A 26,529-nucleotide genomic window follows, 5' to 3' on the forward strand; every position below is an offset into this window, starting at 1 on the left:
CATTTAAGATGTATCTAGACAGATCCATGAATGGGCAGGGAACAGAGGGATACAGACCCTTAGAAAATAGGCGACAGTTTTAGATAGAGGATCTGGATCAGCGCAGGCTTGGAGGGCCTGTTCCTGTGCTGTAATTTTTCTTTGTTCCATGGCATCACTGATAAAATAAGGACAAGAATGGGAGAAAGGGAGTGAGGGAGGAAGGGTAAGAGTGAGGCCAAAAGTGATGGAACCACCATCTTTCCCTTGTACCTTGTGAGGGATGTAGTAGGCTCAACATTCAGTCACCAAGCTCCCCAATTAGTGGCAGCACTGAGATGTAACAATATGTTGTGTGTGTCAGGAGGTTTGAACTGCCCTCAAACGGCCTCCTGCAAAACTACAGTGAATGAACACCATATCCATTCGGTCTTTAGTGAATTGGCCCACCACCTCCAGAACACAATTGTGAATCCCATAACTTAAAACATTTTTTTTTAGAGTACCCAATTCTTTTTTCCAATTAAGGGGCAATTTAGCATTGCTAATTCACCTACCCTACCATGGGTTGTGGGGGTGAGACCCACACAGACACGGGGAGAATGTGGAACTCCACATGGGCAGTGACCTGGGGCCAGGATCAAACCCGGGTCCTTGGCACCATGAGGCAACATTTCTAACCACTGCGCTACCATGACGCCCCCCCGTGAATCCCAAGAATGAGCAGAGCTGAAAGGCCAAAGTCCATTTCACCAAAATATCTAGAACATCCTGAAGTGTTTTTTTGTGTGAACAGAATCTGAGATAATCTCTTCATCATTAAAGATGTCCACGTGAAGTGCAGGTTTTTCCAATGTTCCTCTGAATTACATAGAACCATGAACACAGCTTCTTTCTAATTATTAGGGTGAGAGAGGAGGAAGGACTGCACCATGGACCTCCTTAGTTCTGATTGACGGCAATCTGTGGATATACAACACAGAATGAGAAAAATTACTGGCATTTCTGAGCTACTTTCCAGCAGATTCAATAGAAAATCCATTGGCTAATTGGATACTCACTTGAAAATTAAGGAAATATTGGAAGGTTATGGAGAAAGAGAAGGGGAGTTGGATAGCTCTCTGAAAACGAGCCATCACAACACAATGGGCCAAATGGCCTTCTTCTGTGCTGTAAGATTCTATTGCTTTCTTTTAAATTGAAATGGGGCAACAATACAATCTTTGATATGCTATAGAACAAATTTTTGTCTTAAAGGAAGGAGGATTTGCATTTATATCCCACCTTCATCACCTCAGGATGTTCAAAAGTGTTTTGTAGCAAATTAAATACTTCTGAAGTGCAATCACTGTTGTGTTGCAGGATATATGGCAACCAGTTTGCAAGCAGAAAACTCCCCAAACATCAAAACGATAGTGACTAGATCATCTATTTTTGGTATTCTGCTGCTTTGCTTTGAAATAATGGAAGAGGCACAGTGACATTGGACTAATAATCAAAATACCCAGGTTTGAATCCCACCAAGGGGAAATTTGAATTCAACAAAAATCTGGAATTAAAAGTCTAATGACCCATCTAAAAACCCATTGGATTCACTAATATCCTTTAGGGAAGGAAATCTGCCACCTGGCCTACATGGAACTCCAGACCCATCGCCATGTGGTTGACTCTTAAATGCCCTCTGACCCGGCCTAGCAAGCCACTCAGTTCAAGCAGTGGGTCACAAAAGCTGGCCTGACCAGTGATATGCACCTCCAATAAGTAAACAAGAAAGTATATTTTATGTCCACTTGATAGATCCCATCTGAAATGCTGTACTTTTGACAGCAAAAGTATACATAAGGTCCACATATACAAAGTATACATAGAACATAGAACAGTACAGCACAGAACAGGCCCTTCGGCCCTCAATGTTGTGCCGAGCCATGATCACCCTACTCAAACCCACGTATCCACCCTATACCCGTAACCCAACAACCCCCCCTTAACCTTACTTTTTATTAGGACACTACGGGCAATTTAGCATGGCCAATCCACCTAACCCGCACATCTTTGGACTGTGGGAGGAAACCGGAGCACCCGGAGGAAACCCACGCACACACGGGGAGGACGTGCAGACTCCGCACAGACAGTGACCCAGCCGGGAATCGAACCTGGGACCCTGGAGCTGTGAAGCATTTATTCTAACCACCATGCTACCCTGCTGCCCCTTAAGGTCCACATATACAAAGTATACATAAGGTCCACATATACAAAGTATACATAAGGTCCACATATACAAAGTATACATAAGGGCCACATATACAAAGTATACATAAGGTCCACATATACAAAGTATACATAAGGTCCACATATACAAAGTATACATAAGGTCCACATATACAAAGTATACATAAGTACCACATTCCCTCAGTACCAGATTGGAATATGACAGTACAATTCACTGAGTCAAGGCTGACAGCCAAGAGAGACAAAGTCAGAACAAAAAGCAGGCCCTTCAGCCCCAACTTGCCAGCAACTATTAGTGGACAACTAGACAGCCTGTTTCCTAATTTGCTGCCCGTGGGCCCAACGTCCAAGCAAGGACAGCGGTGAGTCTTTCCATGTTGCCAGTCCAATCAGATGCTGGCAGCTCTGAAGCCTCAGCAGCACCACTGGAAGAGGTGGCTGCTGCTGAGTCAGGTTGATGAGCCTTAGGAGCTAGGCCAGGTAGGTTTAAACAAAAAAAAGAAAGTTCAGGGGCCAAGGGTGGGAAGGGGAACTGTCCGGTGAAGATTGTTGTGGGAACTGCCTTTTCTGCCCATGGCCCTGTTTAAACAACAGAAACTCAGGCTCTCATGTTTGCACAACCCCCCATCCACCCCAGAGGGTTGCCATAGATTGGCTGATGGTTGCTTTCATTACACAGTGGAAACCAAAACACCAGCAAAATGGTGGCAGCCCCATAAATGACCTTTATTAGGACCTTGATGTACACCAATCAGCTGTCCACATCCTTGGAGCAGGCATCCACTTCACATCTGGTCCTGCTGGTATGAAAATGCCCCAGAGGCAGAACGGTGTCTGCGATCAATACCGACATGTCTCACTGCTATGTTAAAGCCCTCCACCCTCCTCCCAACCAATCAGATGCTCACATACCATTCATTGCACAGTCGAACCTTTAGAAATCTCAGAAGCCAAAGGATGATAATAGTTAGGGTTCCTGAAACAATCACAACACACTTCACTGTGGGTGTAAGGTTGCATGCCTCCTGGTTTAGTGTCGTCGACTGGTTTGCTGCAAAAAGAAGAGGACGAGAGAGACATTCAGTCAATTTGTCCTTGAGCAACAACCCCTCCCTTGGACTGTAGGGAACAAACATGGACATTCAAACAATATTAAAATGGACAGAGCACCTGATTCTGAGGAAACCCAAAATGCCTGACCAAGGTTTCCAACTACTGGTCTCCAGTTGTTGAGCCAGAGCTCAGTTTGTAGATCTCCTGTCTCCGAGTCACAAGGTTGTTGGTTTAAGTCCCACAGCAGGGACCTGAACACATATACAAGGCCAACATTCCCAGTGTGGTACTGAAGGAATGTTGCACGGTTAGAAATGCTGTCTTGCAATGACATGTTAAACTGAGGCCCTGTCTGTCCATTTATCATCATCAACAATAACACAAGCAACAATATTTAACAATATAACATCCCAAATAGCAATTCAAATAAACAAAGTTGTTAAAAAAAAAAGGCCTATGGAATGCTCTCCTTCATTGACAGAGGTACAGAATATAAAATGTTGGAATTGTATAAAACACTGGTGAGGCCACAACTGGAGTATTGTGTGTAGTTCTGGCCCCACATTACAGGAAGGACTTTATTGCTCTGGGCAAAGTGAAGAGGAGGTTTACAAGAATGTTGCCTGGGCCAGAAAAGTGTGCCTACAAGCGGAGATTGGATAGGTTGGTGTTAATTTCCTTGGAACAAAGAAGGCTGAGGGGTGATGTGTAAAAAATTGTGAGGGAAAGAGATTGGGTGGACAGGATAGAACTGTTTCCCTTGGTGGAGAATTTTAGAACCTGGGGGGCATAGATTCAAGATATGTGGCAGAAAGTGTAGCAGGGACATGAGGAAGAACTTTTTCATGCAGAGGGTAGTGGGAGTCTGGAATTCGCTGACCGAGTTGGTGGTGGAAGCAGAGACCCAAAACTCTTTTAAAAGGTACCTGGATCTGCACATGAAGTGCTGTAAGTTACAGGGTTGGGTGCAGGAAGGCAGGATTAGTAAGGGCACCTGGGTGGACAAGGTGGGCCGAATGTCACTCTTCTGTACTGTAACTTTTCTATGGTTCTAGGTGTTTCACAGGAACATTATGAAGCAAATTTACACACAGCCACATAAAGGGAAATTAAGACAAATCGCCAAAATCTTGGTCAAAGAGGCAGGGTTTTAGGAAATCCTGAAAGGTGGAAAGTGAGGTAGAGAGGGCGAGTGGTTTAAGGTGGAAATTCCAAAGTTCAGGACCTGGGCAGTCGAAGGCACAGCACCAGCAGTGGACCAATTAAAATTGTGAATGCTCAAGAATGCAGAATTGGAGTAACGCAGATATCTTGGAGAGGTGTGGGAATGAAGGAGTTTATAGATAAGAGGCCACGAGGAACTTGAAAACAAGGATGGGAGTTTTCAAATTAAGGTGGTGCTTGATGGGGAATCCCGTCCCAGTCCAGAGGTAAAAAAGACGTGGATGAAGGTTGCAGAAGCTGATGAACTGAGCTGGCGGTGGAATCGAGCACTGTCAAGGAGGTGGAAAAGGGCAGTCACGGTGAATATCTGTGATCGTTAGCTCATCTCAGGGTCAAATATTACATCAAGGTTGCGAAAAGTCTGGATCTGCCTCAGTAGGAAGTCAGTTGCTAATTGATAGTCTTCCCAATGTTGGAGGAAATTCCTGCTCATCCAGTACTGGATAAGCACTCTGATAATTCAGCAGAGGACTCAAGAGTGTTGGAGGTAGAATTCCGACAGTGCAGAAGGTCATTTGGCCCATCGAGTCTGCACAACCCCGACTTCCGGTTGCGGCTATGCCTAGGTAGGTCGCACGGTCGGCAGCTCTCGCTGATAACGGACTTTTAGGCCCTTTTACGGAGCTCCAGCGGCACTTGGATGACAATTCCCGGTGTGGGAAGGAAACAGTGAGGGTCCCCCAGCGCTGTATGGAGTGGACCAGGAGTGGGGTGATCAAAAAAGTGGCTTTGGAGAAGAGAGGAGAACGGACGCGAAAAAACAAGATGGCGGCCAGCGGGGATCAGGCAGTGTGGGCCCAGTGGTCACGGGAGCAGCAGGAGTTTCTCAGAAGCTGGTTCGCCGAGTTAAAGGCGGAGATGTTGGCCCCTATGAAGGCTTCTATTGAAAGGTTGGTGGAGACCCAGAAGATGCAGGGGACGGAGATCAAGGAGGTGCAGCAGAAGGCCTCTGATAACGCGGATGAGATTTTGGGCCTGCGGTTAGAGTGGAGGTGCACGAGGCTCTGCACAAAAGTTGGCAGGAGAGGCTGGAAGACCTTGAAAACAGGTCAAGGAGGCAGAACCTGCGGATTCTGGGTCTCCCTGAAGGTGTGGAGGGGTCAGATGCTGGTGTGTATGTGACCACGATGCTGGGAACGCTGATGAGCGCGGTGGCTTTCCTGCGGCCCCTGGAGCTGGATGGGGCGCACAGAGTCCTGGCAAGAAGGCTGAGGGCGAATGAGCCGCCGAGAGCTATGGTGGTAAGATTCCACCGATAAGGAGTGTGTCCTGCGATGGTCGAAGAAGGAGCGAAGTAGCAGATGGGAGAACTGTGAGATCCGTATTTACCAGGACTGGGGTGCAGAGCTGGCCAAGAGGCGTGCGGGATTCAACCGGGGCAAGGCGGTCCTCCACAGCAAAGGGGTGAAGTTCGGGCTGTTACAACCGGCGAGGCTGTGGGTTACATATCAGGACCGGCACCACTATTTCGATACGCCGGATGAGGTGTGGACTTTTATAAAGAACAAGAAGCTGGACTCGAACTAATGGACTGCAGTATGTTGTTGGGGCATGCTGGTGGGGTGGTGGCGGCTGGGGGCAGTGTTATGTTGGGCTTTCTCCCCATGTTCTCTTTTGTTTTTGTTGCCCCCTGTGCCCGGGGCCCGCGGGGTTCTGGGCTGTGTCACAATTGGGGAAGGGCTGCGTCACAGGTGATGGGGTCGGGCCAGACAGTGAGAGCAGTTTATTCGCTCAACGTTGCGGGTAGCACCCGAAGTTTGTTTGAGAGGGTTGTGTTTTTTCTCTGTACACGTGGGATGTAGGGGGGGGGACTCTCTTTACCTCACTTAGTTGAGGGCAGAGGGAGGTTGGAGAGCCGTAGAGGGAGCCAACAGGGGCATTGGAGGTAGAGGCAGGAGTGGCCGGGGTCAGCATGAGTCAGCTGATTTGCGGGAGTGCAATGGGGGGGAAGGGGGGTTAAACAAACGCTTGACTAGGGAGGGGGGCTGGTTTAGCTCACAAGGCTAAATCGCTGGCTTATAAAGCAGACCAAGCAGGCCAGCAGCACGGTTCGATTCCCGTACCAGCCTCCCTGGACAGGCGCCGGAATGTGGCGACTAGGGGCTTTTCACAGTAACTTCATTGAAGCCTACTCGTGACAATAAGCAATTTTCATTTCATTTCATTTTCAGGAGGGGAGGGCTGGGATGCTGCTTTGCTGACTGGAGGGGAATCAATTTTCGGAGTAAAAGGGGAGAGTCGGGACGGGGAGACTCCAGCTGGGGGGCTGGAGTGTGCGGGAGGTGCGGGCACGTGGCTGGCCGAAAAAAGATGGCTAGTCGACGGGGGGGGGGGGGGGTAATTAACCCCCGACCAGGGTGATCACTGTATGAGTCAGAATCCCCGGGGGGGGGTGTGGTATTGTGTGAAGCAAATAATGGCATGATGGGAAAACTAGTCAAGTCTTCTTGGTACAAGTGAATTTAAACTGATTTTCATATAACCTAAGGCCCAGAATACAGAGACAGCCGAGGTCAGCATGTCTTGGGAACTGGGTGACTCTGAGAGTCTAGATAAGGCTTGGAGCCCGAAGTAGTCGTAATACATAACAAGCTGAACAACTATCTCTTCCTGTTCCTAAACAACTTCTTCCCTTACTTAAAACAAAGACAAGATAATAATATGAAACTCACGTCCCCTGGCGGTCAGCAAGGTGCCGCCATGGTAACGATTATTACTTATGTTTTACTTTTGACCAAATTCCTGACCAAGCTGTATTCATGTTATCTTGATCCTATAATGTATAAGAATCGCCTTCTTTTTCTGTACTAGCGCAGACTTGGGACGGACTCCGCAGTTTGTAATTGACTGCCTTCCGACTCCAAGTATCAGCCATTTTCTGCTAGCAGTTCTAATTAGTGAATAAAGTTCAGTTTTGCTTACCTAATGAATGCTGTTTGAATTTCTCTATCACAGTCAAGACGCGGGGAAAATATAAAATACAACAGGGGGAGAGAGAGAGAGAGATATGAAGCGATTCTTGGACCAACTGAGGTTCCCGAAGGTGGAGGAGGGGCGGGTAGAAGGATTGGGGGCCCCGATTGAGATGGAGGAATCGGTTAAGGGTTTGGAGGGTATGCAGTCGGGCAAGGCCCCGGGACCGGACGGATATCCCGTAGAATTTTACAGGAAATTCTCAGAGCTGTTGGGCCTGTTATTGTTGAGAATCTTTAACGAGGCTAAGAAAATGGGAATCCTTCCCCCGACAATGTTGCAGGCTCTGATCTCGCTCATCCTTAAGCAAGATAAGGATCCGTTGCAATGTGGCTCCTACAGGCCAATATCGTTCCTTAGTGTAGATGCCAAACTGTTGGCCAAGATCCCGGCCACCAGAATTGAGGGCTGTGTCCCGGGAGTGATCAATGAGAATCAGACGGGGTTTGTAAAGGGCAGGCAGCTGAACACGAATGTGCGGAAGCTCCTGAATGTGATCATGATGCTCTCGGAAGGAGGGGATGCAGAAGTGGTGACGGCAATGGACGCGGAAAAAGCCTTCGATCGGGTGGAGTGGGAATACCTGTGGGAAGTGTTAGGCAGATTTGGATTTGGCGAGGAATTCATAGGGTGGGTTAAATTGTTGTATCAGGCCCCTGTAGCGAGTGTGATGATGAACCGGCTGTGGTGCGAGTACTTTAGGCTACATTGAGGAACGAGGCGGGGTGCCCCCTGTCCCCCCTGCTGTTTGCCCTGGCAATTGAGCCGCTGGCCATGGCGTTGAGGGAGTCTAGAAACTGGAGGGGGCTGGTTCGGGGGGCGGGGGTGGGAGCATCGGGTTTCACTGTATGCGGATGACCTGCTCCTGTACATTTCGGATCCAGTGGAGGGGATGGGGAGGTCATGCAGATCCTTAAAGATTTCTGGGACTTTTTGGGGTATAAGTTGAATGTCGGGAAAAGCGAGCTTTTCGTGATACATGCGAGGGGCCAGGAAAAGAGACTGGAAGAGCTACCGCTTAAGATGATGGAGAGGAGCTTTCGCTATTTGGGCATACAGGTGGCTAAGAGTTGGGATGTCCTGCACAAGCTCAATCTAGCGCGGCTGGTGGATCAGATGGAGGAGGACTTTAAGAGGTGGGACATGCTGCCGCTTTCCCTGGCGGGCAGGGTGCAGTCCGTGAAGATGACGGTCCTCCCCAGGTTCTTGTTCGTCTTCCAGTGCCTTCCCATCCTCATCCCAAAGTCCTTCTTCAAGCGGGTGAACAGGATTATCACGGGATTTGTGTGGTTAAGATACTGTTCTTAGAGCCCAGTCGGGGGTAGTGGATGGCGCTGCCGGACTTCTGCAGCTATTACTGGACAGCGAATATATCCATGATTCGGAAATGGGTAGTAGAGGGAGGAAGATGGGCGGCGTGGAAACGGTTGGAGGAGGCGTCTTGCAGGGATACTAGCCTGGGGGCATTGATGATGGCACCGCTGCCGCTCCCGCCGACACGGTACACCACGAGCCCGGTGGTGATGGCAACATTGAGGATCTGGGTCAGTGGAGACGGCACAGGAGGGAGGTAGGGGCCTCAGTCTGGACACCGATACGGAACAATCACAGGTTCGTTCCAGGTAGAATAGACGGTTGGTTCCTAAGCTGGCAGAGCAGGTATTTAAAAGGATGGGGGACTTGTTTATTGATGGGACTTTTGCTAGCCTGAGGGCGCTGGAAGAGAAATTTGGGTTGCCCCCAGGGAATACCTTTAGGTACCTACAGGTCCGGGCTTTCGTGAGGAAGCAGGTGGGGGAATTTCCGCTGCTACCGACCCGGAGGATACAGGATAGGGTGGTCTTGGGCGTGTGGATAGGGGACGGAAAGATATCGGACATATACCAGGAGCTGCAGGAGGCGGAGGAGGCCTTGGTGGAAGAGCTGAAGGGCAAGTGGAAGGAGGAGCTGGGTGAGGACCTGTGGGCAGACGCCCTGGGCAGGGTCAATTCCTCCTCATCTTGTGCCAGGCTTAGCCTGGTTCAGTTTAAGGTGGTGCACCGGGCGCATATAACAGTGGCGAGAATGAGCAAGTTCTTTGGGGTGGACGACAGGTGTGTGAGGTGTTCAGGGAGCCTAGCAAACTATGTCCATATGTTTTGGGCATGCCCGGCACTTACAGAATTCTGGAGAGGCTTTGCAAAGGCTATGTCCAAGGTCTTGGACACTCGGGTAAAGCCGAGCTGGGGGATAGCGATATTTGGGGTGTCAGAAGATCCGGGAGTGCAGGAGACAAAAGAGGCCGGAGTCTTAGCCTTTACCTCCTTGCTAGCCCGGAGACAGCTCTTGTTAATGTGGAGGGACGCAAAACCCCAAGTGTGGAGACTTGGGTCAGTGACATGGCTGGGTTTCTAAGTTTGGAAAGGATAAAGTTTGCCTTAAGAGGGTCCTTACAGGGGTTCTCCAGGCGGTGGCAACTGTTCCTTGACTTTCTCGCAGAACGTTAAGTGGAGGTCAGCAGCAGCAACAAACCAGAGTTGGGGGGGGGGGGGGGGCGCGGCGGTATGCGTGGTGGATAGATTTTACTTGTAAAGGGCAGATGCCCCACCTTGCTTTGTTAAGTTGTTAATTCGCTTTTCTTTATTGTTATTATGTTTTTTGTTGTTTTCTTTCTGTAGTGGTTTGTAAAATTTGGTAAAAATTTTGAATAAAAACAAATTTAAAAAAGAGTCTGCACAACCCTCTGAAAGAGCACTCTACCCAGGCTCAATCCCCCACCCTATCCATGTAACCCCACCTACCCTGCAATCTTTGGACTGTGGGAGGAAACCGGAGCACCCGGAGGATACCCACGCAGACACGGGGAGAAAGTGCAAACTGCACTGTTATGGGCCAGGGTTTAGAGAACCCAAAAGTATATCATGGAGTTCACCTGACCCACAACGTTTAATAGATTGTGGTATAGGGAGCACACGGCCCACTCTACAGGTGTGGTACAGCAGAAATGGAAAGGTATTTTTTTAAAGTAAAACAATGTTTATTCTATGAACTCAAGTTAACCTTTTTAAAACATACAACGGGCATCTCAGCAACCATCAATTCAAATACAACCCCCAAAGAATAAAACACTAAGTAATCCTTAATAAATTCCCAAACAACCTCCAGAAGACAAAAGACCCTTTGAACACAAAGATCAGGTTTAAATTCACTATTGAGAGCAGTTACCACTTTGAAAATCCCAAATGAACATTCATAAGCTTGCAGAGATTCATACACATCCTGCTGTGATTTCAGCTTCTCCAAAACTAAAATGAAACCAAAGCCACCCTGCAGCAAAAAGCCTAAAGAGAAAGTAAAAAGCTGACAGACAGCCCAGCTCCACCCACTCTCTGACATCACTGCAGTAATAAACACCCATTTCTTAAAGGTACTCTCACTACAGATCTTTATATACACACCCATTTATAAACACCCATTTCTTAAAAGGTACTCTCACATGGCACCTACCCCCAGGAAAAAAAATCCATCAACTTCAAGATGGTTTCATTTTTCACCTTTTCACTATCCTTTATGAAATGCACACAGTAAATATACTTTTACATTTCAAAAAACAACACATGCAAACAGGTATAATAATAGTCCATTTTTTTTCCTTCTTCCACCAACTGGAACTGCTTCTGTTCATCACATTCGTGACAAAGCATTGGCTATCTCTTTTCTCCTCCTGCCACAGGTACTATTTTTAAATGAAATGGCTGTAACAATAACTCCAGCGAAACAGCCTTGCATTGTTATTCCAGAATCGCTCCAAAAACATCAATGGATCAGTATATATAATGGTGTCAGACTGATTGCTGGTCACATAAATGTGAAAATGTTGCAAAGCCAACACCAAACATAAAGTCTCCTTCTCAATCGTTGAATACTTTTTCTGGTGAGAATTCAATTTCTTTGAAAAATAACCAATAGGCCGCTCAAGCCCTTTGTTGTCGTCTTATAGAAGCACTGCACCTACGCCCACATAACTCGCATCAACAGCCACTTTGAATAATTTGGGATGGCTAATACAGGAGCAGTGGTTAACACAGCCTTCAGGCCGTCAAATGCCTGTTGACTCTGCTGTCCACTGAAATTTGTTACACTTCTTGAGCAAGTCCGTCAGTGGAGCGAGCGCGCTGCTAAAATTTGGTACAAATTTCGGGTAAAATCCACTCATACCAAGAAATCGCATTATTTCCCGTCGTATCGAGGGTATCAGAAACTCCCCAATAACTTTCATTTTCACATCCCGTGTGACCATTCGACCCTGTCCGATTGTATGGCTAAGGAAAGTGACTTGGGCTTTTCAAAATTCACTTTTGGCGAGGTTTACCACCAAACCCGCCTACTGAAGTCGATCAAATAACTCCATCAGATGCTTCAAATGTTCTTTCCATGTCTGGTTGAAAATTACCAGATCGTCGGTGTATACCGCACAATTGGGTAATCCTGAAACAACTTTGTTAGTTAACCGTTGAAATGTGGCTGGGGCGGTTTTCATGCCAAATGGCATATCTTTGAATTGGTATATACCACCTGGAGTCACAAAAGCTGAAATCTCCTTCGCCCTTTTGGATAAAGGTAACTGCCAGCAACCTTTAAGTAAATCCAGTTTGGAAATAAAAGCTGATTGTCCCACTTTCTCAATGCAATCCTCCAAACATTGGATAGGATAAGAGTCCGTTCTTGTAACTGCATTAACCTTTCTATAGTCCACACACAACCGTTGGGTACCATCTGGTTTAGGTACCATCACTATGGGTGAGCTCCATTGGCTGCAACCCACTTCAATTATGCCATTTTTAAGCGTACTCTCACTCTCTTTGTTAACCTGTGCCAATTTTAAAGGCTTAAGTCTATATGGATGTTGTTTGATAGGAACAGCATTTCCCACATTGACATCATGTGTAGCCATCTTAGTACTTCCCAATTTATCTCTACAAACTTGCCCACGTGATATCAAGAACTCTTTCAGGTCAGTCTGTTTTTCCTCAGGAAGGTAACTCAACAATTGAACCCAATTTTTAAGAACATCCTCATTTTCCAATTTAATTTGAGGTATGTCAAATTCACAGTCATCTGGATTTGGTTCGTCACTTTGAGTTAAAATCATTAAAACCTCCTTTTTCTCTCCTTCCCTTTCAAAGTACCTTTTAAGCATATTCAGATGACACACTCGGTGAGGCTTCCTTCTATCTGGCGTTCGTACTACATAATTCACCTCACTTAATTTCCTTTCAATCTGATAAGGTCCACAAAACCTTGCTTTTAAAGGTTCATCTACCACTGGTAACAACACTAACATTCTATCTCCACTGATAAAACTATGAACTGTGGATTTCTTGTCTGCTACCCGTTTCATCACATTTTGTGCAACTTTTAAGACCATAAGACATAGGAGTGGAAGTAAGGCTATTCGGCCCATCGAGTCCACTCCGCCATTCAATCATGGCTGATGGGCATTTCAACTCCACCTACCAGCATTCTCCCCGTAGCCCTTAATTCCTTGCGACATCAAGAATTTATCTATCTCTGCCTTGAAGCCATTTAGCGTCCCGGCCTCCACTGCACTCCGCGGCAATGAATTCCACAGGCCCACCACTCTCTGGCTGAAGAAATGTCTCCGCATTTCTGTTCTGAATTTACCCCCTCTAATTCTAAGGCTGTGCCCACGGGTCCTCGTCTCCTCGCCTAACGGAAACAGTTTCTTTGCGTCCACCCTTTCTAAGCGATGTATTATCTTGTAAGTTTCTATTAGATCTCCCCTTAACCTTCTAAACTCCAATGAATACAATCCCAGGATCCTCAGCCGTTCATCATATGTTAGACCCGCCATTCCAGGGATCATCCGTGTGAATCTCCGCTGGACACGCTCCAGTGCCAGTATGTCCTTCCTGAGATGGGGGGGCCCAGAACTGGACACAGTACTCCAAATGGGGCCTAACCAGAGCCTTATAAAGGCTCAGTAGCACATCGCTGCTTTTATATTCCAACCCTCTTGAGATAAATGACAACATTGCATTTGCTTTCTTAATCACAGATTCAACCTGCATGTTTACCTTTAGGGAATCCTCGACTAGCACTCCCAGATCCCTTTGTACTTTGGCATCGTTTCTGATAATGGCACTTCAACTTCATCTTCACTCTTTGATTTCTCCTCTTGACTTAACCTGTGACTTTGCGACCTTGTTACTACACAATCCGGAAAAATCCCAGGATATTCGTCCTTCAACACTTCAGTTGTCTGATTTTCCACTGGCTTATCAGCCACAGTAGGCATCACTCCCATCTACGATCCAGCTATATCATTAGCCAAGATAAACTGTATTCCTGGACAAGATAGTTTCTCTATTACTCCTACTACCACTTCACCACTCTTCACTGGACTTTCCCACCTTACCGTACATAATGGAACGCTACTCCTCTCACCCTGAATTCCACATATTACCACCTTTTCTGGCAATATTCTTCCCAAACTACATAACTCCTCATCTCTTCCCATTAAAGATTGACTAGCTCCTGTATCTCTTAAAATTGTGACTTCTTTACCTGCTCCTGATACACATGAGTGAACTTTACCCACACAAGTAAATTATTTCAAGAGATCTGGCATCTTATCAATCATCTCTTGATCAGGCTGTACAATCTTTTGCACCTCCTTTGCTTCACTTGGGCTTTCCTTTACCACTTTAACAAACCCCACTGTCTTATCCTGTTTTACCACATCAGTCTTCCCAGTGCTTTTCTTCAACTACCACACTGTGACTTTACATGGCCTAGTTTATAACAGTGAAAACATTTGAAACTTTTAATTTCTTTTCCACCCTCCTGGATTTCTTTTTTAATCTGAGGTACAGTCCCCTTATTATCTCCCATCAGATCACCTTTGCCTCTACCACTTGAGTATTTCTCAAGTCCCCAGTTTCTATCCTTCACAGGCTGAAACTGATGTCGGAAACCAAGCTTTGATTTATGAACTAATTCATAAACATCTGCGATTTCTGCTGCTAATCTCGCAGTTTTAACCTTCTGCCCTTCAACATGAGTTCTCACTACATCAGGAATTGAATTTTTAAACTCCTCCAAAAGCATAATAATTTCTGAGGCCTTCATACGTTTGGTTTATTTATCCACCTATCAAAATTACTCTGTTTGAGCCTTTCAAACTCCATGTATGTTTGGCCAAGTTCTTTCCTTAAATTTCTAAACCTTTGTCTGTAGGCTTCAGGCACTAGTTCATATGCACCCAAGATATATTTTTTCACCTCCTCATACGTCCCAGATACCTCCTCGGTAGTGATGCAAACACTTCACTAGCTCTACCTACCAGCTTTGTTTGAATCAGTAATAACCACATGTCCTGTGGCCATTTCATTTGTTTAGCTACCTTCTCAAATGAAATGAAAAAGGCTTCTACCACTTTCTCATCAAACCTCGGCAATGCTTGGACATATTTAAATAGATCCCCACCAAGTCTTCGACTATGACACTCTTTCTCACTATCCTCATCACTATCATCCAACTGTACTTTTCCCTTTACATCTGCCAATTTTAACTGACTGTCATTTTCATGGCCATTTTCTGAAGTTCAAACTCTCTCATCATCATTTTCCTTGATCTGTATCTCCTTTTCTCTTTCTTTTTGTTCTGCTCGGGCTATTCTTTCTTTTCTCCTTTCGTCTCTTTCTTTTTCCTCTCTCTCTCTCATTCGTATTCAAGCTGCTTTAATTATTTCTCATGTTCCATTTGTTTAATTTGTAACTGAATTTTTGACATTTCCAAGGAGTCAAACTGTATCTCAGGCAACTTTAAATGCTTAGCCACCGCCATAATTACCTCATCTTTTCACATTTTGTCATGTAATGTTAACTGCAATGTTTTTGCCAAATCTAACAGTCTGCTTTTAGTCTCTGTCCGTAAGGTACTGCGTGTGACCATCTCCACCCCGAAAACCTTCAGAGCCTCTGAAAGAGCCATTGTCCACAACACACTCCCCACTTAAACTGGAATACCACACCTGAAAAGCAAACACAATATGCTCACCCCTCGCTGTCTTTAAGTTCATTAAGCCAATCCAAAAGATAGACTTTTATCACGGACGAACCCCCAATTTGTTATGGGCCAGGGTTTAGAGAACCCCAAAGTGTATCATGGAGTTCACCTGACCCACAACTTTTCATAGATTGTGGTAAGGGAGCACACGGCCCACTCTACAGGTGTGGTACAGCAGAAATGGAAAATTATTTTTTTAAAGTAAAACAATGTTTATTCTTTTTAAAACATAGTTAACATCTTAGCAACCATCAATTCAAATACAACCAAAGAATAAAACACTGAGTAATCCTTAATAAATTCCCAAACAACCTCCAGAAGATAAAAGACCCTTTTACACAAAGATCAGGTTTAAATTCACTATTACCACTTTGAAAATCCCAAATGAATGTTCATAAGCTTGCAGAGATTCATACACATCCTGCTGTGATTTCAGCTTTTCCAAAACTAAAATGAAACCAAACCCTGCAGCAAAAAGCCTAAAGCAAAAGTAAAAAGCTGACAGACAGCCCAGCTCCACCCACTCTCTGACATCACTGCAGTAGTAAACACCCATTTCTTAAAGGTACTCTCACTACAGATATTTTTATACACCCCCATTTCTAAACACCCATTTCTTAAAGGTGCTCTCACATGACACCACACAGTTGTCCAAGGCTGGAATTGAACCCTGGCGCTGTGAGGCTGCAGTGCCAAAGGTTGTTAATGTTAATGTGGGAACTAACAATGTGTTTTCAGAATATGTTGCAAGGGAACATGAGAAATAAGGATCGGTCCTTGTGAAATACCAGAGGTAATGGTGTGGAGCAGGAAGAGAAACCATGCAAGTAATACTCTGGGTGTGATTAGGTAGGTGAGAATGGAACTAGGCGAGTGTCATCCTACCCAGTTAGACAACAGTGAAGATGTGGAAGAAAATGGTGTTGTCAACCATTTTAAAATTGCAGACAGGTCAAAAAGGATGAAGAGAAATAATTTACCTTTGTCGCAATCACATAGGATGCCATTTTTAACCATTTATTTTAGCAATATTGATCATGGCACCAGGAAGAACTCCTCTGCTCTTCAATGAAGTAGTGTCATGAAATTGTTTCTAACCACCTGAGAAGGCCTTGGTTTATTGTCTTGACTGAAAGACAGCATATCGGATGGTACGACAGCACAGTAGTTAACACTGTTGCTTCACAGTGCCAGGATCGATCCTGGCTTGGGTCACAGTCTGTGCGGAGTCTGTACGTTCTCCCCGTGTCTGTGTGGGCTTCCTCCGGGTGCTTCAGTTTCCTCCCACAAGGCCCGAAAGACGTGCTTGTTAGGTTAATTGGACATTCTGAATTCTCCCTCATTGTACCCGAACAGGTGTGGCGACTAGGGGCTTTTCACAGTATCTTCATTATAGTGTTAATGTGAGCCAACTTGTGACAATAATAAAGATTATGATTATTATTCTGACTGTGCAGCACTCCCTCAGTACTGTATGAGAGCATCAACTTTGATTGTGCTCGAGCATTTGACACACAGTACCAGGAGGAGGCCATGTCGTCCCTTGAGCCTGTTCCACCATTCAATGAGATTACGTCTAATCTGTGAGCTAATACCATTATATACCCTGCCTTTGCCCCATTCCTGTTTAACTAACATTAAATTAAAAATTCATCTATTTTAAATAGTCTTTTAAATACCAGGAAATAATCTGTATCACTATCAAAAGGTTTAAATAACTAACCCACCCCCTGCAAGTGGTTTGGATTCTGCCCCTGGTCCTCTCTCCATAAAACACAGAAGTGGGAGGGTTCAAGGAGGGACAAGTACCCATTTCAGAATTCTAACATTTTAACCTCTCAACCAACCCAAGCCCACCCATCTTGTGGGGTTTAAAATTACCCCGTTTACTGTGTTTCTCTCTCCACAGATGCTGCTTGATCCGCTGAGCGTTTCCAGCATTTTCTGTTTTTATTTCAGATTTCAAACATCCACAGTATGCTGTTTTTGCTTTTCTAAATTCCATTTAATAACTCTATTCAAGGAAGCAGAAGCTGTGACTGTAGAGTGTTTGCATTTGTAATTCATTACCCATCTGTGCTTTTCTTAATTATTTCTGTCAGTGTCTGGATGGGTACCTGCTGATATCAATTACGCAGCTGTGTCCTCGCACGGTTATTAATCAGACCGTTGTGTGAGAAAGCTTAAATCATCTGGATTTTCAATTTGCTGTTAATGAGTCTGTCATATTGTACAAGTTTGCTGTCTGTGAACAAATTGGGTTTCAGTCAAGATAGAGACACCACTTTTCCTCAGTGTTCCAGTTACTGGGCCAGGCCTGATAGCTATTCCATGATTCTGGCAGTGAGTATAAGTATGGGTTTAGTCCTGCTCACTGCTACTGAACTATAATGTGCAAGTTACTAAGTTGGTACTAATTGTGTTTAAAATATACAAAGAAAACAACACGGTAGACGCAGAGGAACTATTTCTGGAAGTCAAATAATCAATAACTTGGATTAGAATCTTCAAATTAGAGCTAGCCTGTTCAGGAGCAAAGTCAGAACAGCCAAAACCTGTGCAGAACTTTCACCCCATGTGGGAATCAGAGGTGGAAGGGCCAATGACTTGCCAGCAGTGGGTATCAAGAAGGTAATTAAATATTCAATTAAGACCAATTATCAGAAGTCAATTGGAATTTTCCAGTCAGCCTGAAGGCTTCCTGAGATGCGGGGAACAGGCCAGCCCGCCACCTGGAGGTGGCCTCTTGGAAACAGATGGTGGGGGTGGGGGGAGGAGTTAGTGATGCCAGTGCTTGGGGGGAGGGAGGAGTTAGTGATGCCAGTGCTCCAGGCAGGTTTTGAGGCCTTCCCCAATTATATGGTCACATGGTGCTATGCCATTTTTAAATTTAAGGACCGTAACGTTCAAGTTTCCAGATGTCATAACGGAGGGGGGGGGGGCAAAGTTTCGCAGAGGAAACTCCCCCTGACACCCCCCCCCCCCCACCACCTGAGACCCACTGACCACCACCCCACTTGCCAAATTCCACCAATCACCAAACTCCCTACTCCATCTACTGACCGCCAGATCTCTCAACTGACTCCCTGACACCATTCAGCCTTCTTTGTTCCAAGGAAAGTAACCCCACCTATCCAATCTCTCCTCATAGCTACACTTTTCCAGCCCTGGCAACATTCTTGTAATCCTCCTCTGCACTTTCTCCAGAGCAATAACGTCTTTCAAGATGAACTCAATGTATTCTATGCTCGTTTTGAACAGGATACCAACAAATTGTCAATTCCCCAGCAGCCTCGGACACACCCGTACCGACCATCACAGCCTCCGAAATCAGATCGGCCTTCTTGAAAGTGAACCCACGGAAAGCGCGTGTCCTGACAGAGTCCCTGGTCGTGCACTCAGATCTTGCATGGACCAACTGGCGGGTGCGTTCCCAAACATCTTCAACCTCTCCCTACTCCGCTCCAATGGCCGATGGCCCCTGGGATAGTCCATGGGAATGCGAGGGTAGCTATCTCCTGAGGCTCCCCCACCACCTGGCGCTGCCAGTCCTGGAGGCCCGCTCTGTGTCTGCATGCTTGCAGCCATGGGGCACAGGGAGTGGGCCACTGCCGTCTGGGATTGCGCCACATCATGCTGAGACTGCTCCATCTCCCTCTGGGACTGGGTCGCCTCTGTATGCGACTATGCCACATTGGCCAGTGCCTGGGAAATACCACTGACATTCCCAGCCGTGGTCTGCTGTGACTGGGCCATGCTCAGGAGCAACGGCGGCTCTGTTCTGGGCCTTGGCCAGGGTCTACATAGAATGCCCCAGATCCATAGCCAAAACCCTCGCCTCCAATACCACCACCGCAGATGCCACCCCTGCAGTGTTGGCCTGGGTGGTACATTTGGCCGGCACCACCTCCTGCTCCTGAATGCGGTTGGACTCATCCAACTGCACCTACAGGTGCTGGCTGCTTGGTGACAACCTCATGCAGTCCCTGGCTCTGCGACTGCATCTCCACTTTGGATGGGACTGTCCGTTCCAGAAGTCCAAAACCAGTCTGGATGGCATCTAGTCCCTGGGATCAGCCCGCCCTCCAACTATCCATCCACTCAGGTGTTCTCACCTCCACCTGATGTACCGGAGCAGTTGTGTGGTGTGGACCAGGGGGTGTCCCAGGAGCCTCTTCACTAAAGTGCCCACCGAGATGAGTGTCTCTGGGATGGTGGAGGATGTTGGAGATAGCTGTGACTGGAATTCTGTGTCATTCCCGGACTCGGGCTCCGGAGTGTCAAGGGTCCCGTGGCGAGGGCAACCAGGCTTCCATCCGGGCTGCTCTTCTCATCGCTGCTTGGCATATGGGGGGGGGTTCGGTCTGTGGCACTGGCTGGGGGACACAAGATGGATCCGCCCCATCACCAACAGGTCTTGCAAGACACAAGACGAGATGCATGATTACGCAGCGGGCTGGAGGAGGGGGGGGGGGGGGGGGGGGGCAGTGTGAGGGTGGGAATGAGGGCGGTGTGGTGGGGGGGCGGGGCTTTGATACACGTGGCATGGGGAACTGCAACTCAGCGGGGTCTCACATCCTTGCCGCAGCCTACCTCCACCCCGCCGATTTCCCTTTCCTCTGTGCTGCAGACCATGCCCTCTGCTCAGCCACGGTCTGATGCCACAATCTGCTGCTCCCGGGCGTTATGGCCGGCCTTCTCCTGGGGGGGGGGGTGTTGACAGATGACAGTGTTAGACAGTCCGACGCATGCAGCCCAAGGGATGGGTAGCTGGTGTCCTCAGTGGCCAGAGCACGTGGCCATGCCGGCCGGTATGGGTGCGAGTATGTGGTGCAGATATTGGTGACTCGGATGGCCTACAGTGGGGGGTCGGATTACGGGTGAGTGGGACGGGGGTTAGTGCTAGGGATACAGTGCTGCCTACTCACCCTGGCTGCCCTGAGGAAGTTGGCAGTTTCTTTCTTCACTGTAGGGCAATCCGGACGCTGTTTCTGATGGCATTGACTGCCTCTGCCACCTGCGCCCAGGCACAGTGAACGGTGGCAGCTGGCAGCCTCCTTCCCAGGCCGGGGTACAGGATGGCCCGCCTCTCTTCCACTACGTCCAGGAGGGTCTCCAGCTAGGCATTAGTGAAGCATGATGCTACTCTCCTCACTTCCATCTTGTTGGCTGGGATGGTGTGTGTGGGGGAAATAAATTGTGTATGTGTGTGGTAGTCACCACTGCTGTATATATTGTATATAGAGGATGTTGATGTAGGTGCTTTATGGTAAGGCCCTGTACTACAGGTACGGGGGTAGTTCCCTGCCTGCTGGCTCCGCCCGGTAGGCGGAGTATAAATAGGTGTGCTCCCCGTACAGCAGCCATGTCAATCATGACTCCAGCGAATCCCGCATCATTTCTCATTGAAATCGATTGTGTTCCACGTGGCACCAGTGGTAGTCCCTCAACAGTCTCTGAATCGGTCTAGGTGCAGCGCCAGTTTTGCTGTTGTGGAAGTCCACGAATCCTGCTCCGGCTTCAACACTTAGTCTCAGGAATGGAGAATCCTGCCGATGGTACTTAAAACTATATCCATTTCTTAATAATGCTCATGCACTGTGTGCACTGGAGAAATCACAAACTGGTGAGAGAATTCGGCCAACTTCACTTCACTAGGTACCAGGGTTTAGTGAGTGGCCCGCGTATTCGGTGCTCAAACTATGCCAATAGATTTCACGTACACTTGTTCATACATACATACAAATATGATGATGGTAGGACAAGTTGAAAAAAGCATATGGGATTCTTAGTTTTAACAATAGAGGCATACAAGTTCAAACCCAAGGACGGTATGCGAACCCTTTATAAATCACAAGTCAGCTCTCTACTGCATCCAATTCATCATACTTCAGCAAGGTTGCCAACCTTGGATTGGAAGCATTCCTGGAGGTTTCATCGCATGATCTCCGCTTTCAGCTGCCCACCCAGTCAAACGGTCTTTTTCAAATCTCTAATATTTTTATAACTAATAAACAACGCAGAGAAAATCAGTTGGTCTCAACAGAGTCCAGAAGATTAATTTTTAATTCCTGGCGACTCCAGAGAAATCCTGAAAGGCTGGCAACATTACACTTTAGGAATGAAGTCGAGACTTGGTGAAGGTGCAGAAGAGATTTACTATAATGGTACCTGGAATGGGGGACTTTAGTTATGCAGAAAGACTAGAGAAGCTGTGGCTGTTCCCATTGGGAACGTTAAGGGGAGATTTAATGGAAGTGCTCAACATTGTATGGGGATTTGAAAGATTAGATAGAAACTATTTCCACTGGCAGGGAGGCCAGTAACCTGAGGACACATTGTTAAGATAATTGGCAAAAAAAGTCAGAGGAATTTTTGTTTTTACACAGCAAGTTTTATGGTCTGGAATGCAATTCTTGAATGCACGGTGGAAGCAGATTCAATAATAATTTTGAAAAAGGAATTGGATGAATACTTGAAAAAGAGAAATTTTCAGGGATGTGGAAAAGAGGAGGATTGGGAACAATTGTAAAGAATTTTCAAAGAACCAGTACATGAACAATGGGTTGAATGGCCTCATTGTGTGCTGTATAATTCTGTGCACTTTGAATGGCCAGGAAATGGAGGAGGGGAAAAGGCAGACAAAGTCAGGCAGTGCTTACTTAGAAATACGTGTGGCATCAACTGAGCCCAGATAAGACCTTATCCAGTCTGGGACCCGCTGTCATTGCCGTCACTGGAAGGAGGCCACTAACATCAACTCGCATTCAAGTGTGTAGAAAAAATGTTCCATGGCACTTCAGAGAGGTGTGATCCACTTGAAAAGTGGTGGCGATAAATACAGTTTAAGAGGTGAGATTTAAGAAGGGTTTTAGAGGAGAAGGTGCAGGTGGAGAACTGGAGGTGTTTAAGGTGGGGGTGGGGGGAGACACTGAACCGATTTATACACTAGAATGAGAATTTTAAATCAGAGGCAATTCAATTTATCCAGATTTCAATCATGAAAATGATTTCCAAAATCGAATCCACTGAATCAAAATCGAATGGGCGAGTGACCTGGCTCCAATACTGTTCCCAAACAGATATTTATCTGGCTGCTGTTGGAAGGAGCTGATAGGCACAGAAACCAAACTTTGCCAGAAATCTAGTCAAAATTCTACAACCTTTTGGGGTCTCAGTAGTGATCTTCTTGCCTCTGCGCCAGAGAGTTATGGATTCCCACTCCAGAGACTTCAGCAAAATCAAGGCTTACACTCCACATTCAGGGACATCTGTGCTGTAGAAATGATGGACTGAATTTAATGCTCTCTCCCGAGATGAGTTTTTATGAATTCTTTCACATGACGTGGATGCCACTGGCTAGGCAATTTTTATTGGCTATTCCTCATTGCCCTTGAGAAGTAGGTGATGAGCCACTTTCTTAAACTTCTGCAGTCCATGTGGTTTACATACACCCAAGTCCTGTAAGGAAGGGGGTTCCAGGATTTTTACTCAGCAACAATTAAGGAATGGCGATATAGTTCCAAAGCAGGGTGGTGTGTGACTTGGAGGGGAATTGGCATGTGTTTCGATGCATGTGTGCCCTTCTTCTTCTTAATGGTAGCGGCATCAGGTTTGAAAGGTGTTGTCAAGCGAGCCTTAGTGAGTCGCTGCAGTACATCTTTTAGATGGTACACACTGCTGCCACTGTGCATCAGTGATGGAGGGAGTGGATGTTGGATGTGGTGGATGGGGTGCCTGTCAAGCTGGCTGCTTCATCCTGGATGGTGTCAAGTTTCTTGAGTGTTTTTGAAGCTGCACTCATCCAGGCAAGTGGAAAGTATTCTATCACACTCCTGACTTGTGCCTTGTAGATTGTGGACAGGCTTTGAGAAGTCAGGAGATGAGTTACTCGTTGCAGAATTCCCAGGGTTGGACCTGTTCTTGTAACCACAATACTTACATGGCTGGACCAGTTCAATTTCTATTAAAATTGCTCCAGGATGTTGATAGTGGGGGATTCAGCAATGGTAATGCCACTGAATGTCAGTGGAAGATGGTTGGAATCTCGGTTGTTGGAGATGGTTATTTCCAGGCATTTGTGTGGCATGAATGTTATTTGCCACTTGTCAGTCCAAGACTGGATATTATCCAGGTCTTGCTACATTTGGACATGGATTGCTTCAGTATCTGAGGAGTCATGAATGGTGCTGAACATTGTGCAATTATCAATGAACAATCCTCACTTCTGACTTTAAGACCGAAGCAGCTAAAGATAGTTGGGCCTTGGACACCATTGAGGAATTCCTGCAGTGATGGCCTGAAGCTGAGATGACTGACCTCCAACAGCCATCTTCCTTTGTGCTAGACATGGAGAGTTTTCCTCCTGATTCCCATTGACTTCAGTTTTGCTAGGGCTCCTTGATGCCACACCGGCATCGTTGTCGGTGTTATACACCAGATACATCGATGACATTTTTTTCCTTTGGACCCACAGTGAAGAATAACTGAAACGACTACACGATGAGATCAATAAGTTCCATCCCACCATCAGACTCACCATGGACTATTCTCCAAATTCTGTTGCATTCTTGGACACACTCATCTCCATCAAGGACGGTCACCTCAGCACTTCGCTTTACCGCAAGCCCACAGATAACCTCATGATGCTCCACTTCTCCAGCTTTCACCCGAAACATATTAAAGAAGCCAACCCCTAAGGACAAACCCTCCGTATACACAGAATCTGCTCAGACGAGGAGGAACGTAACAGACATCTACAGACACTGAAAGATGCCCTCGTACGTACGGGATATGGTGCTCGACTCATCGATCGACAGTTCTAACGCACCACAGCAAAGAACCGCACCGATTTCCTCAGAAGACAAACACGGGACACAACTGACAGAATACCCTTCGTTGTCCAGTACTTTCCTGGGGCGGAGAAACTATCACATCTTCTTTGCAGCTTTCAACACATCATTAATGAAGATGAACATCTTGCCAAGGTCATCTCCACACCCCCACTACTGGCCTTCAAACAACCGCGCAACCTCAAACAAACCACTGTTTGCAGCAAATTACCCAGCCTTCAGAACAGCGACCACAACACCACACAAACCTGCCAGGGCAATCTCTGCAAGACATGCCAGATCATCGACATGGATACCACCATTACACGTGGAAACACCACCCACCAGGTACACGGCACATACTCGTGCGACTCGACCAATGTAGTAACCTCTTACGCTGCAGGAAAGGATGTCCTGAAGCGTGGTACATTGGCGAGACCATGCAGACACTGCGACAACGAATGAATGGGTATCGTGCGACAATCACCAGGCAGGAATGTTCCCTTCCAGTCAGGCAACACTTCAGCAGTCAAGGGCATTCAGCCTCTGATCGCCGGGTAAGCGTTCTCCAAGGCGGTCTTCAGGACACGCGACAACGCAGAATTGCCGAGCAAAAACCTATAGCTAAGTTCCGCACGCATGAGTGCGGCCTCAACCGGGATCTTGGATTCATGTCGCATTACATTCACCCCTCACCATCTGGCCTGGACTTGCAAAATCCCACCAACTGTCCTGGCTTGAGACAATTCACACCTCTTTAACCTGGGATCACCCCCTGTCTCTGGATCTGTAATGATTTGATTACCCGCAAATGCTCGCATTCTAAGCATTGCCTGGTATCTCTGACTTTGTCTATATAAACGTTTCTGGAACATACCTCTCCATTCACCTGAGGAAGGAGCAGTGGTCCGAAAGCTCGTGTTTGAAACAAACCTGTTGGACTTTAACCTGGTGTTGTAAGACTTCTTACTGTGCTCACCCAGTCCAACGCCGGCATTTCCACATCATGGCTAACTCTTCTAGAGTGAGGAACATGGAGGGTCATAAGGTTACAGATTGTGGTTGTATTGTGGACAGGACTTATCTGGGCAACTTTCCACATTTCCAATGTAGCTGTACTGGAGCAGGTTGGCTAAGAGTGCAGCTAGCTTTGGAGCACGTCTTCAGTACTATTCCTGGAATAATGTCAGGGTCCAGATCCTGGTGAATAACAGACATTTAATCAGGCGAGAGAACCTTGTCACCTTCCCACCTCTACCCCGATTATGTTCCGGGTGGGAAGGCTTGTGATGGCCTTACCCTGCCACCAATTGAGGGTCTTAAGTGCGCAATTAATGCGCACTTAAGGACTTCATTCCTCCATTGCTGGTATTCATCCAGTGTTGGTGGGGTATCGCCATGTGGGAAACCCAAAAAGCAAACCCTGCCAGGGTTGCTTGTGCGTTTCCAAAGGATTGAGGGCAGGAATTCCTTGTTCAAAGGGACTCAGTGTCCGATCAAGCAACCAAGAATCAGGAATGTGGTCCTGCTGGAGCTACCCCCTAACTGCCAACCCCCATTTACCCCGTACCCCGCAACACACTTCGCTTGTCGCCTATCCGCTATCCTACATCTGGTCTCGGTCCCTCGTTGATCTTAGGCCTCCACTGGATGCATTGCTGGTGGCTAACTCCACTCCCCTGGTTCCCCTTATATATTTAATGGAGTATCTGCTCCAGATTTGTAGGTTTATAGGTGTGCCCTTATGTCCTCCTGTTTGTTCATCACTCCCACAACCAACCAGTTCACAGTGTTGCAGCATCTGGCCACAGTCACAGTCAGGATGTGTCTTATGTGATCATTTTGGAAGCCAGGCTTTCATAACTATCGAATCAAAATAAACTACAGACACTTACAAATCATCCTAACTCTGCAGTACCACACTGCAGCCAGTGAACATAATCATCATAAACTTAGAAATAGGGACAAATTGAGAAAAGTCAGATGTCCATCGAGTTTGCTTTTCTATCATCCTGGTTGACAAATGATACAACAATAATGGAGTTAGTTACTTATGGTGATCAATCTTTAACAATTGGTCTACAGGCCAAAGTGTGAGGCTCGGAAAACCCCTGTGGTGGAGAGTTTTGGAAGTTTAGGTCCAAAGTCACCTGTTGCTCCTGAGCCTTCT

General features: G+C 46.7%; 1 long non-coding RNA gene across 1 annotated transcript in view; it reads right to left on the bottom strand.

Annotated features, from left to right (window-relative positions):
• Positions 1-624: 624 nt before the first annotated feature.
• LOC119956946 overlaps positions 625-26,529 on the bottom strand; it is a 241,089-nt gene continuing 215,184 nt past the window's right edge. Inside the window, exons 4-5 of the long non-coding RNA XR_005458712.1 lie at positions 3,121-3,259; positions 625-942 (exon numbers count right to left, since the gene is read on the bottom strand). This is a non-coding gene — a long non-coding RNA (uncharacterized LOC119956946). The remainder of the gene's footprint in view (positions 943-3,120; positions 3,260-26,529) is intronic.

The sequence above is a fragment of the Scyliorhinus canicula genome, chromosome 24 (assembly GCF_902713615.1).
Source record: "Scyliorhinus canicula chromosome 24, sScyCan1.1, whole genome shotgun sequence".
NCBI lineage: Eukaryota > Metazoa > Chordata > Chondrichthyes > Carcharhiniformes > Scyliorhinidae > Scyliorhinus > Scyliorhinus canicula.